The 18,495-nt window shown below is 42.3% G+C and overlaps 1 protein-coding gene across 50 annotated transcripts in view; it reads left to right on the forward strand.

Moving 5' to 3' along the window:
* The first annotated feature begins 7,459 nt into the window (after positions 1-7,459).
* The window catches only part of RCBTB2 (RCC1 and BTB domain containing protein 2), a 43,309-nt gene continuing 32,273 nt past the window's right edge, over positions 7,460-18,495 (forward strand). For 11 of the 50 annotated variants that reach the window (XR_011527837.1, XR_011527836.1, XR_011527841.1 and 8 more), the window contains exons 1-2: positions 7,460-7,751; positions 15,783-15,881. The gene's annotated coding sequence lies outside the window, so the exon portion shown is untranslated. The other 39 variants (XR_011527839.1, XM_070578251.1, XM_070578271.1 and 36 more) reach the window with 26 other exon arrangements.

The raw sequence follows: 18,495 nt of genomic DNA on the forward strand, positions 1-18,495 counted from the left end.
AAGGGATAGGAGCGAGATCCCTCAGCCATTTCTCATCTAAGTCTGTATCCTCCTAGTAGACCTGGTCCAGACATCCTGGGAAAGCTGTCTCATTAGATGGCATCTGCTTTAATTCCAGGAAATCTTTACCTTGAGGTTACCAAACAGTGTGCAGGTCCAGTCAGGATTTGGTGCTTTCTGTAGACGTGTCACAGGAATTCAAAAGACTATTTCATGGAGTTTGGCTGCACAAGGTTTAGTCAGCATTACCTGAAGGGGCCTTTCCAGCGAGGCTGATAAGGGTCTCTCTGGAGGTGTCTTTCGCAATAGAAGAAATCTCCAGGTTGCAAGGTGTGATGCTCAAGATCTTCGTCTCCCTGGAGCACGCTGTGATAAGATCGTTCTACCAGAACACGGTTATTTTTTTTTTCCAATTTTTTTTTATTAAGATTATGATAGATTACAACCTTGTGAGATTCCAGTTGTACATTATTGTTAGTCATGTTGTGGGTACACCACTTCACCCTTTGTGCCCTCCCCCTACCCCACCTTTTCCCTGGTAACCACCGATCAGTTCTCCTTGTCTATATGTTAACTTCCACCTATGAGTGGAGTCATATAGAGTTCGTCTTTCTCTGTCTGGCTTATTTCGCTTAACGTAACACCCTCAAGGTCCATCCACAGAACATGGTTATTTTTGATAGAAGCAATTAGTCCTTTACAGTGTTAAAGTGTATCTCCTTTTGTCAGCCGCAGATCAAAAGAGGCAGGGGCCAGGTGCTTTGGGCATCCTGTGACCATCTAAAGGATGAGAGCTTCTGATTCCAAAGGGGGTAGGTCTGAGATTTAGAAGGACCAACAGCAGTGCTTTTGGCCAAGGTATTTGGAGAGTCTCTACAAACTTTGCCCACTGGGTCTTAATGATGCCAGTGGGACATTCAGTTAAACCAGAGGACTGAGGGTGGTAGGCGCAGTGAAAGTGATGTAAAACTGGCCAAACGGCAAGGCCTCTCAGAGCACCTGACTGGTGAAATGGGTTCCTCTGTCACCGTGAAGTTCAAGAGGGGTTCCCCAGGAAGGGGTCATCTTTTCCAAAGGGACTTTAGCCGCAGATGAGGCAGCAGCCTGTCTATAAGGGAAGGCTTTAATTCAGTGAGAAAACATACAGGCCATGACTAAAACATATTTAGCATATTTGTATCCATGAGATGGAAGCAACAGTATAACATCCATTTGCCAACCTCGAATGGGCCATTAGGCAATTAAAATGTTCAGAAGCAGTGTGAACAGGCTTTGCTGGATTGTATTTTAGACAGGTGTGACAGGTGAGTTAGGCACTTTTTGTAGCCCTATTAGTATTTCCCTAATATTGATTCATGAATGCTATTATTTTGTCAGTAGCCCAGTGGTTTAATGCATGTACAGTGATCAGGAGTGGGAGTTCAAAGTCTCCAGTAGGACTGGCTTGTTATTTGGTCTGAACCAGAGCTTTCTCTTTTTATCAAACCAAGAACTGTTGGACTTCCAACCTTGTTTTTCCTTTTCTGAGGCCAATTGTTGGAGGAATATCCCTTTGGACCATGACAGAGGTTTGGCTGCCATTGGTTCCTTTAATAGCAGCATTCCTTGCATAAGTGTCTGCAAGGTGATTCATTTTAGCTTTCAGAGAGTCAAGTTTGGAATGTCCCAGGATCTGAACAATAGCTAAAGCAGCAGGTAAAACTATAGCATTCAATAATTCCTTTAATTTCATTCCCATTGGAATTAAGAAACCATGTTGCTTCCACAACATTCCAAAATCAAGAGCCACTCCAAAAGTGTGTCTACCATCAGTATAAATGTTGGCAGTTTTGCTCTTGGCTAGGGCGCAGTCCCATGTGAGTACATATAATTCGGCTTGTTGGGCTGTGGTAGCCAAGGGGCAAAGGTGCTGTTTCAGTTACATGAAAGGGTGATAATATTGCAGATCCAGCACAATATTTACCATCATCACCTTTTAAATAAGAACCACCAGTGAACCATGAGAAGTCAGCGTTACTCAAAGGAGTTTCCTGTAAATCACATGAGGGTCAGGAGGTGATCTGCCAGTGTTAAGTAGTTGGGCCGGACTTCGTCGGTAGCAGAGGGGAAGAGAGCAGGGGTCGAGGTGATCACAGCGTGAAGGAGTTACGTGAGAGGCGGTTAGCAGAAGGATACACAGGAGGTGAGGCAGCCGACTGCAGAATGCTGAGTGTGGTGAGAATTCAGGAGGGCTTCCGCTGCATGAGGCATGAAAATGGTTAAAGGGGATCCCACACTATTTCCTCGGCGGCCTTAACCAAAGGGGCAGTGGCAGTGACGGCTCTAAGGGAAGGGGGGTCTCCTCATGCCATTGGTCCAGTTGCCGGCTGTAATACCCTGTGGGTCAACGGGGGTCCCCTGTGTTTCTGGGTGAGCAGCCCCTTCCTTTTCATACACAAAAAGGAAAAAGGGAAGCTGATGGTTGGGATGCCCAAGGTCAGGTGGGCTCATTAAACTCTCCTCTAAGGCTTTACAGACTTATGTCCTCCTGTTCTTCCATGAAATTGCTTCAGGGTTGCTGTTCTTGAGTAAAACATACAGAAGTTTGGCCACAAGAGAGCAATTTGGAATCCAATTTTGACAGTAATTAATGTGAGAAAACCTCACAGTTGGTGCTTAGTTTGGGTTTGGAGAAACTTAGGACGCCATGAGGCTTCTCCAGACCTGGGTGCAGCCCTCGTTCTGATATCAGATGCCTTAAATGTTGAATCTGGGTTTGGACAAACTGCACTTTCTCCTTGGCAACTTTGTGTCCCTTTCAGGCTAAAAGCTTTAGCAAGTGGATGCTGTCATCCTGGGAGGAGGCTTGAGAGGGAGAGGAAAGAAGCAGGTCATCCACACATTGTAATAAAGTAGAGCCCCCAGGGAACTTTACATCATCCAGATCAGCACTGAGGGTTTGTGAGAAATGAGAAGGACCCAGTAAAACCCTGAGGCATTACTGTCCAGGTGAATTGCTTTCCTTCCCAAGTGAAGGCAAAAAGGTATTGGCTAACTTCATCACCTGGAATACTAAAGAACACACTGCATAAATGCATAAAGAACTTGTTTTCAGTTGGGACAGATGTTGGTAGTGTTTGAGGGTTAGGAACAACAGGGTGTTGAGGAATAACTATGTTGTTTATTGCTCAGAGTTCCTGGACAAAGCTCTACCCTCAGCCCTCGGTTTTCTCACAGGTGAAATAGGAGTATTACAGGGATTAGTACAAGGGGTAATGAGGCCCTGAGCCTTGTAATCTTCTATTACGAGCTTTATACCTTGAAGGCCTTCTTTACTTATATGGTGTTGATTAATTCTGGGGAGAGGTTTAGAGGGATCTGTTTGATTTTTTTTTTTTTTTGAGGAAGATTAGCCCTGAGCTAACAGCTGCCAATCCTCCTCTTTTTTTGCTGAGGAAGACTGGCCCTGAGCTAAAATCCGTGCCCATCTTCCTCTACTTTATATGTGGGACGCCTGCCACAGCATGGCTTGATAAACAGTGCCATGTCCGCACCCGGGATCCGAACCGGCAAACCCTGGGCCGCCAAAGCAGAATGTGCGCACTTAACCGCTGTGCCACCAGGCCGCCCCAGATCTGTTCAGTCTTGATGGGAGGTGCACTGTGAGTTTTGCCAGTATCAGTTGGAGGTTCTGCCCACAAGCAGAGTGGTAGCTGATTCAGGAGGGACAAATGACCAGTGTCTCCAGAATCAGCTTTAGTACATATGAGACAGAGCAAATAAAAGATGTCAAGGGGTCACTTCATTCACTTGGTTGGCTATTTTGATTGTTACTGCCAAATTCTAGAATTATTTCCGCATTTTGGGAGAAACAGATACCAGCATGATATTTTTCTAAGAAGTCTCCACCTAATAAATGAATAGGGGCAGAGGAGCTAAGGAGAAAAGGGTGGGGATCTCTCAAAAGGCCTAAACTAAAGAGACTAGGATCAGAGACAGAAACCTGTTGAGGTTTATTAGAGACCCCCACTATTTGAACTGCGTTAGCCCTGAGGCGGGGGCTGCTTTGTACTAGTGGGGTTGAGCACCAAGACCACGGCTCCAGGGTTAATAAAGACAAAGAGAGATTTCTTCCCAGTCCGGAGAGTTGTTGTCCGAGCCAATTAAGAGGGAGGGTTGGGAAGAGCTCCTGTGGTTCCTTGGAGCCCCATTCTCGGGAATTAGGAGGACACTGGAAAGGCTGGTTAGAAGGCTGAAGGCTGAAGCACCTGAAGTGCTCAAGTTTGTAGCAATCTCTTGTCCAATGTCCTGGCTCTTTGCAATAATAGCAGAAACTAGGTTTTTGGTTTTGTGTGGGGACCTTCATTGGCTAGAGTCGAGGATTAAGAATTTCAGCTGTCTTTCTTTTAGGTGACTCATCCAGGGTGGGAGCAAGCTGATTTGCCAAATTAACAAAGCTGGAACAGATATAGTTTCCCATTCCATCCTGGTCCTTTTAACTAAAATGGTTCAGCCCGTTAATAAACAGAGTCAAAAGCTACCCAAGTGGACACAACAGCTGAAGGAAGATCAGAATTTGCTTTGAAAACAATCTGAAGTTGATTATAATAGCTATGAACAGGTTCATCAGGTTTTTGTGTGCAATCCTGAATTTTGCTCCAATCAATAGGCTTAGGAAAGGCTACTGTAATTGCTCAGCCAAGTTTCACAGTGAGTGTTTTAGCCTCTTGCCAAAAGTTAGGGGTTTGTCTTTTGAAATCCCTTTTAGGATTTTCCCAAGGCTCAAGTTTCATCCAATGCTTGGCTTGACCCTCATCAACCAGCATGTGGACTAACTGACATAGGTCTGAAAAACCAGGTTCGTAAATTTGAATAACTACATTAAATTCTTCTGCAAACCTATGGGGCTCTGCAGTTATGTTAGGAAACTCTTTAACTGTGGCTTGTAATTCAGCCTTAGTCCAGGAAACAAGAGATTTAAAGCTTGTTTGGATGCTCAAAACACTTAGCATTAAAGGGGCAGGTTCTTATAGGTTCAGATGATGGAGCAGGGAGAGGCTTAGGGAAAAAGGGAAGTTTGGTGAACGAATCAGAATGGGGAAACTGAGGGTACAGAGGAGGTGTAGGCAGTATAGAAGGGAAGGAGGAGGATGGCACAGAGGTGGGGCCTGAGCACAAGCTGGCTGCTCAGAGCCTCTGGAGACAAAGGAGATAGGGAAGGGGAAAGATAAGCTTTGGAAGGCATTTTACCTTTCTTTAATTGTTTGTTTGCCTCCACTAATCTTAAAATTTTATTTTGCAGAGAGGAAATTTTGGACTCCTGGTAACATTTAGAAGCCTCAAAATACCAATTGAAATAGGCATTCCATTCACTTTTGGCAATTTCAGAGCTATGACTGTCCAATTTGGTGTTAAGAAAATTAAGTTTGTGGAGTTCAAAAGTTCCCCATAGTGGTCCTTGGTGTTCTAAACTAGTTTTGGTTAAGTTGGCCCACTTAGTTAGAAATGCACATGGGGAGGGACTGCAGTTTTTAAACAAAAATACTGGCTGGGATCTCTGAAGTGTGGGGGGTTCCCCTTAAAACATTTAGATGACGGAAACCTCACTTCAAGGTTTTTCTCTAGAGAAAAAGAAATTCCTAAACGGCCTACAGGCCAAATACCAGCACAGTTCCAGTAGAACAGCCTGATTCTGAGGAAGTCAGGCCAAAGGCTGAACAGCACAGTTCCAGTAGAGCAGCTCAGTTCTAAAAGGAATCAGACCAAGGGCCAAACAAGTACTCATAGAAAGGGCAAAAGCCTTTAACAGAGAGGACAGGTCCTCAATAAAGCCCGGAGAGCTTCAAAATGCAAAGAGAAAGGTGTTTGACATCCAGAAGAAAATTTAATCCTCAAACTCTGGGGCCAGCGAGAAAGCAGTGAGCTGCATGGGCTCTGTGGGCACTGCACCTGTTTGCCCTCCAGCCTTGGAGTTGTTGGGGTCTTCTCTGGATCCCTATATGGGCCACCAAATAATGTTGACCTAAAACAAATAAACAGCCAGTAATGACACCAGCAGAATCGGTTTATACTGGTACAGTAAACAATTGCAATTCAAGACATGCTGTCTAGGGATTGGCCAAGTGGTGCAGCAGTTAAGCGCACACGTTTCGATTCGGTGGCCCAGGGTTCACCGGTTTGGATCCTGGGTGTGGACATGGCACCGCTTGTCAAGCCATGCTGTAGCAGGTGTGCCACATATAAAGTGGAGGAAGATGGGCATGGATGTTAGCTCAGGGCCAGTCTTCCTCAGCAAAAAAGAGGAGGATTGGCAGCAGATGTTGGCTAAGGGCTAATCTTCCTCAAAAGAAAAAAAAAAAGACATGCTCCTCTAAGGCAATCCACAAACAGTCTGGAGAAACAAAGGAGGGAAACTGTTCTTTAATGAAGTTGGGAGGGGTTGTTGCAAATGAAGAGATCATTGGAGGAGACTGGGAGTTGGAAGTGTGGTGGCTTTTCATTGGTGAGTTATGGCGGTCTCTCACTGGCTGAGCTCTTACTGGACAAGGAGGCATTTCTTCCTTCCTTCTGCTGGGGTTAAGTAGGGTCACTTCCTGTAGGCGATGGAAGGTACCAGTCTCTTCTTCAGTAGTGTGTGTTGAGTGGCACATGCATGAGAGTTCTCTCTTCTGGCTTCTGACTCCATTTTAAATGAGGCTTCCATTTATTAATTTTCACAGACATAAATGTCTGTCAACTATACCAGCTGCAATGAAGGCAGCTAGATAGTCTGGAAAGATGCTTTTCCAACAAAATGTCAAAAGCCAGACCAAACAAAAGACTGACATGGTCACTCTGGGTTGAAATCTCAGTTATTCTATCTGGCTGATACTTTGGGCAAATCATTTAAACGTTGAACCTGTGTCCTGATTTAAAAGTCAGTATAAATGCAATCAGCTTACGTCATAGGAACAACTAATAACATTAGTTGTGGGGCATTTTACCAAAACCCACTCAGGTCAATGCAAGCTAGTAAAGTGGAAGAAAATATTGCACATTGTAAGGCTATGGTGCATTTTACTAAAATCTATGGAAGGCCGCCAGAAGTGCAGCTTAAGACAAGACATTACTGCAAATTACTAGAGTGGTTGTTCCAGAAGACCTTGGTCTCGAGGTACCTCAGGTCACCCCCTCAGCACACATCAATCATTATTTCAGCATTTACATTAGAAGCGTTCAGGACTCAGCCCCACAGCAGTGAGGTGAAACAGGGGGAGACCGTGCGAAGAAGCGATGTGAGATCCCTGAGGGAGGGATCCCCCACTGGAAAAGCTGGGACCGGCTGTGGGAGAGGGACCGTAGAAAAGGTTGCCCACAGCATCGCATGCAGGCCTTATCCTTCCGGATCAGGCAGCTGCAAATTCCCAAGACTTCGCAGACCAGAACCCTGCAGAAGGTGGAGGTGTTTCCCACTGGCATTTCCAGGAAAAGGGCGGAGATGGACCCAGCGTGGGAGGCGCTGTCCAGTCCCACGGGTCCGCTCCGAGAGGAGGGGGAGGCAGCCGGGCGGGGGCGGCCGCGGCCGCGGGAGGGGAGAGGAGTGGCGAGGCGCCGTCGCCGGCCCCCTCCCCTCGGGTGCGCTCCCCTCCTCTCCCTCCCGGCCGGGCACCCGAGCGCAGCCAGGGCCAGGCCGCTTCAGGGGGAGGTGCCAACTAGTAGCTGCGCCGGGCCCCCGACCGAACAGTAACGGCATCCCAGGAGGCGGAGCGGACGCGGCTCGGTCCTGCGCTGAGGTAATGGGCAAGGGGATGCCGGAGGAAGTCAAGAGGGGCCGCCGGGCTCGGAGCGGGCAGCTCTCAGTTCCTCCTCCCCCAGCCCCCGCTACCCAAGCTCCGGGTCTGGGCGACCGCAGAGGAGCAGCCCCTGGGGCTACAGCCCCGCCCGAGCCGAGGGCCCAGGCGTCCCCGCGCGTGCGCAAACCCGGTGGCGGGGCCTAGACTTGCGACTCTGTTGCTGCACCCCGGCCCAGGCCCAGGGCTGAGGCGTCTCCGCGCGTGCGCACAGCTGCTGGCTGGGCCTAAGCGTGCGGCTCTGTTGCTGCACCCCGCACCAGGCCCAGGACCGAGGCGTCTCTGCGCGTGCGCAAAGCCCCTGGCCGGGGTGGGCGCGCGGCTCAGGGATTGTAGCCCTACTCGGCCCGCGGGTCGAAGCGGCGGTGCGCATGCGCAGGTACGCTGGCAAAGGAGGCGCGACTCGGACAAGGTCGCGTTTGGCGTCGCCCCAGGCGTGTCGTCTGCCTGGAGGCTTCCCCACCTTGGGCCACCGAGGCTTGGAGTCTTCCCGGATCCTGGGGAGGCACCTGCCCCGGAATTTCGCCTTCCCTCCGCCCCGCTTGGGATGTGATGATTTCATTTTTGTCGCCACGACCCTCGGTTGCTGTCCCTTAAAGCTAGTCACTTATTCCTCTAGGTCCCGGGACCCGAACCGGCTCGCTAACTCGTTGTTGTGTCTTCGACGTTTGGTCCTGAGGTCGAGGGATAGCTCAGAAAGTTTGACTAAGCTAGGCGAAGCTGCTTGGGAACTGCTGTGGAGGGATGGGGAGAAATCGCCATAAATCTTTATTTTAAGCCGGAAGATACTGCTCTGCTCAGCCCCGGAAATAGAGATTTCCAGACGCTGGAAACTTTCCAAGTGCTCCACCTTAGCCGAGAAAGAACTTCCTGCTTGAGTTGGAAGGCGAGTTCAGAGTGAACATTTTTGCTTTTGTTCTTTGGGAAATTGCATAAGATGTCGGAACGGTTCGAGTCCAGCACTGTTAACAAAATGCATGTCTTAGAGCTGCCTTAATCCTTGTCAGAGCTGAATAAAAGTGGTAGAGTTCACAAACGGTGCTTGGGAATGACGATCTTTCCCCCAGACTTGGTAGTGACAGTCACTGTTTAATGTTTATTGAGCCTCCTGGCTTTGCACTCTTCTAGTACTGAGTTCTTGCTTGGCTTTACACCTTCCTGGCCAGTGGTACTTAAGTCAGTTTCGTGACTCCTGGGGCTACTTGGAACGGTTTTTAACAATGTCATTACTGTGTGCCTTGTAATTTTATATGATGTGCTGGTACAGACATCCGGGGGCTGGAGTAGAAGCAGCACTTACTATCAGAGAATCTGAGTACCTAGGTGAAACGTAATCTTTATTTCTCACGGCCCTAGGCAGTATATACATGTTACTAAGTAAAGGCAATTGGAATGATACATTCTTGCACACCCCACTCCCACCACCCAGGGCCTCATCGCTGTCGCTTGGTTTACCAAGCTGGCCTCCGCCCTGGGGCCTATGCATTTGCTGTTTCCTCCACGTTCAAAGCTCGCTTTCCCCTTCCATCCAAATCTGCTTGGCACCCAGCTTCATTCAAGTCTGAAAACAGTTGCTGTCACTTCAGAGAGGTGACTACCTCATCTGAAATAGCCACTGCTCACCCTCTTACCCTGCTGTATTTGGCTTTGTAGCACTTATCACTATCTGATATTATGTATTTGTATGTGTAGATCTGTCTCCCCCATAATCAGAGCTCAGTAGGTATTTGTTAACTGTGTGAATGAAACTGAGATCTGACTGACTCCCAGAGATATTTTGTACTGAACTTTCAAGTGGATTCATTCATTCATTCAACAAACATTTATTGAGTGACTACTTTGTATCAGGGCCTGTCTAGATGGTTAGGATGTGTTAGTGAACAAAGTAGACAAAGATCCCTTCTCTCTGAAGCTTACACTGTAGCAAAGAATGATTAACAATAAACATATTTATTAACATTTATTTATGATTGAAAATTATAAGTGCAATGAAAAAATAAAAAAGGAGAGCAGACAAAGGGGACAGGTTGTGCAGGTGTGGAGTACAGTTTTAAACAGCATGGTTATGGTGGGTCTGAAGGATAAACCAAAGGTGATATTCAAGATGGAGAACTGGTTTTGAGAGTTCAGTGTGTTTCTTGGAGAAAATGTTCCTTACCCTTCTCTACTGTATTTTTCACAGGGGTCCATAGCATGACCATGTTTTGTAGTATATAGGTGAAAAAGTTTTTTTACAAATTGAATTCAAGTTGTTCAGGATTTTACAGTTTAACTCAGTGCATCAAATGAAGAGACTGGGCCCCTGAAAGGAAGAGATTAGACAAACGAATACTACAGATGTGTTGAGAAAAATTATATACTTTCTTCACATTTTACTGCACTTTGTAATTGCTTCTTAATGTCCCTCTGACTATGGATGACTAGTGAAGTTGTTTCTAAGAGTGGTCATTGCTTGTCTGTATTTGCAACTGTGTTGAAGATTCATCTGGTATGATGTCATGCTTTAAGGTATTAAATTATTGCTCTTAGAGATTTCTGAATGAACCAGACAAGCCTAACCAAATTTCAGTCCATAAGGAAAGGATGGTTAGAGAAAGAGGCAGATGGAGAGAAATTATTTTAGAAAGTAAAGTCTGTTTCCCTTTGGGTCCTTTACTTAAGTTGATTACATACACTATGTTTAAATATCACAAACTATTTATCTAGACCTATAAATGTAGGGTACTCAGGAGATTTGCTTATGCCTTTAGGAGTTTGTTATATGTAATTTGGTTTTTATTGTTACCACATACAATCACAAGTTCTTTACCTGCCACACAAGAGGGGCCAAATAAAAACTGAAACGCCAGGAATATGGCAAGGAAAGGGTTTTATGTTGGGTAATGTCAGCCAGGAGATGAGAGAGAGCCCTCAAATTTGTCTCATCCCCCCGAAAGATGGAAGGCAAGGGGTTTTAAAGGTTGTAAGGAAAGTGGCTGTTGGGGGTGGGTGTGCGGCACCGTGACCTTGTTTGTTGGCGTTTTCCCACCAGCCTGTGTTTGGCCTTGTGAGACTCTTTGCAGGTAGGAGGATGGTGAGATAAGGGAATCCGCAGGTGGATGTCCTTGGTTGTCTGCCTCTATGGTGGATAGTGGATTCTGGTGCCTGAAGCCGAGGAGTAAGCAGGCAAAGGGGATGAGTGCTTTGATTGTAACCCCATATATGCTGGGTTTAATGTAGGGGAACTGCTATGAGGGCCAGTATCATCATCACTTGGCTGAAGTGAGATTAAAAGACCCTTAAGATACTGCCACTTTTGAGTTGAATTACTATAAATCAAAATTGACCTGTCTAGAGACATTTGAGAGCAGGAATGGAATTATCAGGGTCACAGAGTGACATCAAGGACTCTTGTTCAAGCCTGAAAGTAGGGGGCTGCATGGGGCTATTTACTTCAAGGGAACAGATAGCTTGCCTCCCTAAAATAGATGGTCATAGTGTCCTTCAGAGGAAGGCTGATATGATCCTTCTCTCCTTCATTATCCAGAAGGAACATGTGTCTAGTTCACATGGGGATCCCATCTTCACAATGTGAAATTCTCCAGGAAATTTAAGACAATTTTTTCCAGCATTAATCTGACATTGGAGTGTATGTCTTTTATGTGTCCTCAGCCTTGCTAAACTAACTTGAGCTAATATCTATTATGTATCTCTCTCCATGGAAGACGTTGCGAGCTGACAAGTGCCAGAGGATGATAGTATGTGAGTAATTCATAAATAGTGACCACATTATAATATGTCCTATATTATGCTGAGTGTATTTGATACTGAACAAAATGAATCCCAAATGGAAATGAGCCAAAGCCAAGAGGGCCTACCATGCTGAAGGAATATTTACATTGTGGGGCAAAGGTCTTTAACAATTAGGACTCTCTTTAATAGGCATGTTAGAATTTTTTTCATCGTATTAGGTCTATAAGGACCTAAATTTCAAATGAATTTACACGTGTCTGAAGTATCAATTCATTTTAGCTAGTATAACAATCTAAAAATGTTTGTAAGTTGTATTGATTATTTTTTATATTTGCAAGTGACACTTTTGCTGTATGCAGCTGAAAAGACCAGCATTGGTGAGCTCAGTAATCTCTTCAAACTAAACGCAGCTTTGCTTTGGACTGAAGAGCAGCTTAATCACTTGTGAAATTTGGAAAACTTTTTACAAAGAAATAATGAAAATAGCAGTGATGTTTCTGTGTTCTACAAGTCAGTTTGCTGTTTGTCATAAATATATGGCAATACCATTTCCTTTGAAGTTGTACTTTAGTTTCAGTTGTGCTCTTAGTTTTTAGTTTTGTCCATCCTGTTTATAACTGTCCCACATTAGTTAGTGGCTGAGTAGGTATCTTACTGTTGTCATTGACTTATGACATCTCATTCAAGTGGAGCTAACTTATAGCTATCATCCTTTTTTGCAAGTGACAATTGGGATTGTGTTTATTTTTTATTATATTTATACATATTTATATTATTTCTAACTTAACTACAGATGACATACCATTTAATGACTCAGCTAAGCATATAGTTGGGAACCATCGTTACCCCATTGACTTTTACTTGGTTTGGAGTTCATTTAACACACTGATGCTGTAAACTGTGTGCTGGTGTCCTAAAGACATTGGTTTTCTTTAATGTTCAGTTTCTTTGATTACAAAAGCATCGTCAACTGTGTTGCCCAGATGGGAGAATTTGCTAAAAGCATTGAATTCTATATTGTAAGAAAACTTTTTTATATATTATGTTTCTCAAGCATAGCTTTAGAGTTGACCTCATGTTATTAAGTTGAATAAAAAAAAAATAGCCCATAGCATTGGACTTTCTCTGCAGAAATTCCTATTTTTTTCACTTTTTCTTCTGGGATCACTTCTAGAGAACAGTTATCAGCATTTAGAAGCTCCTGATTAATTGTAAAATATTGATATCTGTGGAAAAGGCTTTGCTCTTATAAATACAGTGTTCTAGCTTATAAGTTCATAAGGCCCACAAATACCATTGGGTTGGGGTGATGTTGATACAACACCTACAAACTGGGTGTCATTTGCTCCACATTCTTTTTTTTCTTTTATGTATTTTGCTTCTTTGTCTGTGTTATTTATTATTTTCCTATGTTATTGATAGAATTTTATTTTACTGATGGCAAAAGAAACTGTAGTTCTGTTACTGCGCAAGGAGGGGTTGTCTGCCTGCCGCAGGACATGCCAATCAATAATCAAGAGGCAAGGTGGTAGGAGAGAAAGGATTTTTATTACAGATTGCTAGCAAGGGGGAAGATGGCCAACTAATGTCCAAAAAATCCATCTTACAGAACAAAGACTACAGGCCAGTTATATAGGGGGCTGGTCTCCAGGTGGAGGAGGTTTCTGGTCTTTGGCAGACATCTGATCTTAGTTGGTGTTAGTCTTTTGTTTTACTGGCTGTGCATCGGAGACGGGAGCAACGGCCAATACCCTGATCTTTCAGTTGTCATTGATAATTGCTGTCAGCATAGACTGTCTGCCTGAGGGTAATCACATTCCTAAGGAACTCAAAAAAGGACAAAGTTATCAACTTACAGCAGCTGGGAGGGGCCATAAAATCTACAGAGCCTGTCTGGGTTAGTTAATCAGAGGTCATTCAAAGTTACAATATGGTTTTCTTTCTACAATATGGCTTCCCTTATGTCAACCTTGTGTTGAGCCAGTATCGGTTCATGAGTTGTCATTATCAAACCTTTATTGAATTCCTGTATCCATGGTAAAGGCAATATTAGAAGGTGGTATTCTGATTCTAAAATTTTGTTTTCCTTAACATTGAGTAGCCTTACCTTTGTAGGGGAGGAAGACATTTCCTCTGCCCACTCTAGGTCCTTCTGGTTGGGCTATGAATTAAATTGACATGAGACAGAATAACAGGAGAAAATTAAACAAAGCTTTATAACGTGTATACATGGGAGAGACTCAGGAAAACTGAGTAACTCACCAAAATGGCACAGGTTCTCATCTTAAATACCCTCCTTAGCTAAAGGCAAAGGAGGATGTTGGGGGTGGGAGGAGTCACTTATGGGAGGTTACCAGAAAAGCACAGTAAACAAGAGTAAGGTTATTATGTAGATTTAAGTCCTTGCTTTCTGCATTGATAAGAGTTTTTAGAGATAAGATCATCTTCCCTTCTTCCTGGTATAGAGAGGGAGACACCTTTACAGATGGAGATTTCCCTTACAAATGTAAATGTCTCTTATAAAGGGTAAGTAAATTCTACTTTCCAGAGTTTCTGTCATGTCTGCAGTTTTTAAAAGTAACCAGCCCAAAATAATCCTCATGCCAAAGTGACACATTTTGGGGTGGCCAGTTCTAATCCCCCACACCTTCCATATTCAGATGATTAATTTAAGCTTAAAATCTTGACAACTGTCTTGTTAGATGAAAAAACCAAATCATACCAATTCATTGATAGAATTACATGGCAAATTTTATCTTTGGCGTTACCTCCATCAAAACTTTCCTGTGAAAAAATTCCCATCAAAGTTCAGCCATGTGTATGTTAGTATCCTAACACGTTAAAACAGTATTGTTTTCTGCATGTTTTAAAACTTTATCAAATAGTGTACCATATGTATCATTCTGTGACTTAGTGATTTTTGGTCAAAATTGTTTTGGAGATTTATCTAGGTTGATTCTAGATAATTTATTTTATTTGCTGTATGGTATGCACATGCCGCAGTTTATAAATATTGTTGATGTAGCCTGTTGATCAATTCTGTCTGCTCTTTCTAGATTCTTGCTATTGCAAACAATTGTTTATATGCTGTAGGGTTCATCGAAGCCAGTGTTTTCTGTGCTACAAGGTGTGACTTGTTAGCAATCTTAAAGTTATTTTAGTGGGCTGAGACCAGCATTTTCTTCTTAAAATGAAATAGAAAAGGATAAATAGTATAGGATAGGATAGACTAGAATGGAGTAAATAGCAAAAATAGAAAAGGAGATACCCCTAAGCATCTCATGTAGTAAGGGTAAAAATTATTTTGTGAAACTTTTGGTTCAAGTACATATGTATATCAAAAAAGATTGAAAGACACTGCTGTGGCCTAGAGGTTGTTGGGTTGCTCTCTAAAGCGATTGTACCAGTTTACATTCCTTCTAGCAATAGGAGTGTGCCTTTCGATCTGCATCCTCACCAACACTAAGTATTGCCCCCCTTTAATTTCGCAGATCTGATGGATAAGATTTATCTCATTGTGATTGCATTTCCATGATAAATTCCATGGTGAATTTGAGCACCTTTTAATATGATTATCAATTCCTTCTTCTGTCAATTGCCTGTACCCCTTGCCCATTTCTAAATTTTATTGTTTGTCTTTTTCTTGCTGATTTTTACGTATTCTTTATGTATTCTGGATAATGATCCTTTGCCAGCTAGTTATAGGTGTTGAAAATATCTTCTCCCATTCTGTGCCATGTTTCCCTTTGTTCATTTTGTCTTTTATTATGCCAAAGTTTTAAGCTTTAATGTAGTAAAATTTACCAGTCTTTTCTTTGTGCTTTATCTTGTGTCTTATTTAAGAAATCTTTCCTTGCCCTGAGGTCATAAAAGTATTTTCTATACTTTCTTCCAAAAGTTTGAAATTTTGCTTTGTTCACATTCCAGATAGTTTCCCTTGTATTTTTTATGTTGAGATACTGTAGATTAAACTTTCTTTAGTATTTTTTCATATGTTTCAGCGTCCAAATAGTTGAGGCCCTTTCCCAAAACTTATAAAGTATAATATCTGAAAGTTAGATTTTACAATATTAATATATTTTATAATTGAGCACTTCTGCTGATGTTTTAATAATAAATAGAGCTGATAAAATTTTTAAACTGCATTTTTCTCAGATAAATAATGACTTGTTAGAGTTGCAAGATGGTATATACTCCTTCTCTGTTTTTTCTCTAATAGAATTTGTGTATTTATATTTTCAGTCACATTAACCTTGGTGTAGAAGACAACTTTACCAGGATCTCGAAGGAAGAGGATTCAAGATGACTGAATACTGGGCTACAAAAAGTTAAAACAATCAGGTACAAACATTTTTTGGGGGATTGTTCCCAACCAATCAGTACAAAATAAAACTGTTTGGAATGTACACAGGAAAACTTAAAATACCCCTGTACTACGGGGTTGGTGGGTGGGGGTCCAGGAACAAAGGGCTTTGGAATTAGTCCTGGGTTCAGATGCTGGCTCTGACCTTGGTGACTGTTGGTCAAGTTATTGAAATGTGTCCATAAAAAGGAGGCACTGATTATACCTGTTTCTTTTGGCTGTTTATTATAAAGATTAAGTGAGATGATGTAAGGCACTGAGTGCCTGGTGCAGGGTAACTATTTGTTTTAACTATTATTGTTGCTGTTATTTAGAATTCATGTTTATCACATCATGATGTGGTATTCTGTATGTATATTGTGGATTTTTAAGAAGTATATATTGATATACTACTGTAACAGTGATATTAATAATAGCCAGGTGAGATCATGTAGATAACAGGATAAGAGAAGTATAATCCTCCCATATATTCCACCAACTATATTCCTCACGTAGTGCCAATTGGGGAAGCCGGTTTTGTCTGTTATGTTTATATCACATGGGAATAATGTTAAAAAAAAAACCAAAAAGCCAACCATTTTCCACAATGCTAGAGAAGTCAACATTTTTTTCATAGTACTGTATAATAGTAATTAATCTTGAGTCTTTTTTAATCTTCAAGGACATTCTGAACAACAAAAATGAAACTATGTTAATCTTATATTTAGTGTTAATTGAATCTTAATGTTATTTCTTTGATTATGGTAATTTTCATATGCCATATATGCAATTATGTCTTAACCCAATTAGTACAAATAAACAGGTCTGTTTTTCACCATTCTAATTTTTGAAGAGTTACTGTACTTGAAATTGACTGAAAACACTGAAAAGAACTATTTATTTTCCTCCTTAAAAACCCAGGATATGCAGCTGTTAAAAAAATCTCTATTAACTGATATGGAGTGATTTCCAGGACATACTGTTAAGTGAAATAAAAGCAAATTGCAAAAGGGTATATAAAGTGTGCTATTTTTTGTATCACAAGGAATTGGGAATTAAAAACACATACATCTATTTGCTTAGTTTTGCAAAAAGAAACAGAAACTAGTGAAATTGGTTACCTACAATGGTAGAGGGATAAGGTGGGGAAAAAAACCCCAAACAAACCCAGGATTACTGTTCAATGATTTTAGCATATTAGCAAGATTTCCCTTCTGCTAAGAACAAGGGTGGCCTAAACTACGGTGAGGTGCAGTCACATCTCTGCTTTGGCCCCTTTTCCTTCTCTTGTTTATTTCCCTTTTTTCTTTTTGAGGAAGATCAGCCCTAAGCTAACATCTGCCACTGATCCTCCTCTTTTTTGCTGAGGAAGACTGGCCCTGAGCTAACATCCATGCCCATCTTCCTCTACTTTATATGTGGGACTCCTGCCACAGCATGGCTTGGTAAGTGGTGTGTAGGTCCACACCAGGATCGGAACCAGCAATTCCCAGGCTGCTGAAGCAGGACGTGCAAACTTAACCACTGCACTGCCAGGCCGGCCCTGTTTTTGGCCTTTGAATTCCCTTCCTCTGTTCTTCTTTCTCTTCTCTTCCTTTTTCTTCTTTTCCCTCTCTCTTTTTATTTTTTATTCCAGTAAACTTGGGGCAGATATGGAAAAGGTATTTCCAATTAGGATGAGGCAAAAAGAGAAGAATACCCAATATAGGCAGTTTCCAATATACAAAGAGCTATGTTCAAAGGATACTTTCAGTGAGTATATTGTGTTCTGTTCTGAGCCATGGGCTGTGGTGGTTATAGCAACGAATGAGTCATGGTCCCCTCTTTTAAAGAGCTCGCAAATTAGTAGAGAAGACATACTGTAGGAAAAACTGTCACATGAAATGATCTTTCCATATTGGCAACCCGATCAAGCTTTATAAATTTGTACATGAGAAAATTCCAAGTGATCCTTTTAAAAACAAGCTTACCTTTTCCAAACATTAGAAATAATGATTTGTCTTAATTGCCATAGTTTGATGAATTATTATTGCTTATATTCTGAGAGACCTTTTTATAGCTGAGAAAAACAAAACTTTACCAGTATCCTCAAGGGCATATAAAACAGTGATAAGGAACACTGTTAAGACTTGACCTCTTTTTGATTATGGTTTTTTATCTGTCTATTATAAGGCTCTACCTGCTTGGAGTTTTAATATCAGATAAAATGTTCTGATGTTAGTACTTGAAATATGGATTATATTTGAGTAAATAGAACCCAACCTAATAAATCAGAAAAATCAACATTATTAAATATAATTTCATGAAATTGCTTTTTAGGGGAGAGAGAGTACTTATTGATATTTATTTTTAGTGGTGAATAGTTAGCTGTGTAACGATTGAACCACAGTCCAGGCATCTTGCGTATCTTCTGACAGGGCTGCTTCTGCTGTTACTTCTATGTGGTAGAAAGTAGTCTTTGTGGAGGTGGTTAATTAAAGTAAGAACGTTCAGTGCTCTTGCTACGTACTTGATGACTGTTGTTTCAGATGTTTTGTTAAAGTCTAGGATAACAAAGCCACATTCATTCATTCATTCATCCTTTCGTCCTTTTCATTCATTCTTCCTTTTTTT

This window comes from Equus przewalskii, chromosome 16, assembly GCF_037783145.1.
Source record: "Equus przewalskii isolate Varuska chromosome 16, EquPr2, whole genome shotgun sequence".
Classification (NCBI taxonomy): Eukaryota; Metazoa; Chordata; class Mammalia; order Perissodactyla; family Equidae; genus Equus; species Equus przewalskii.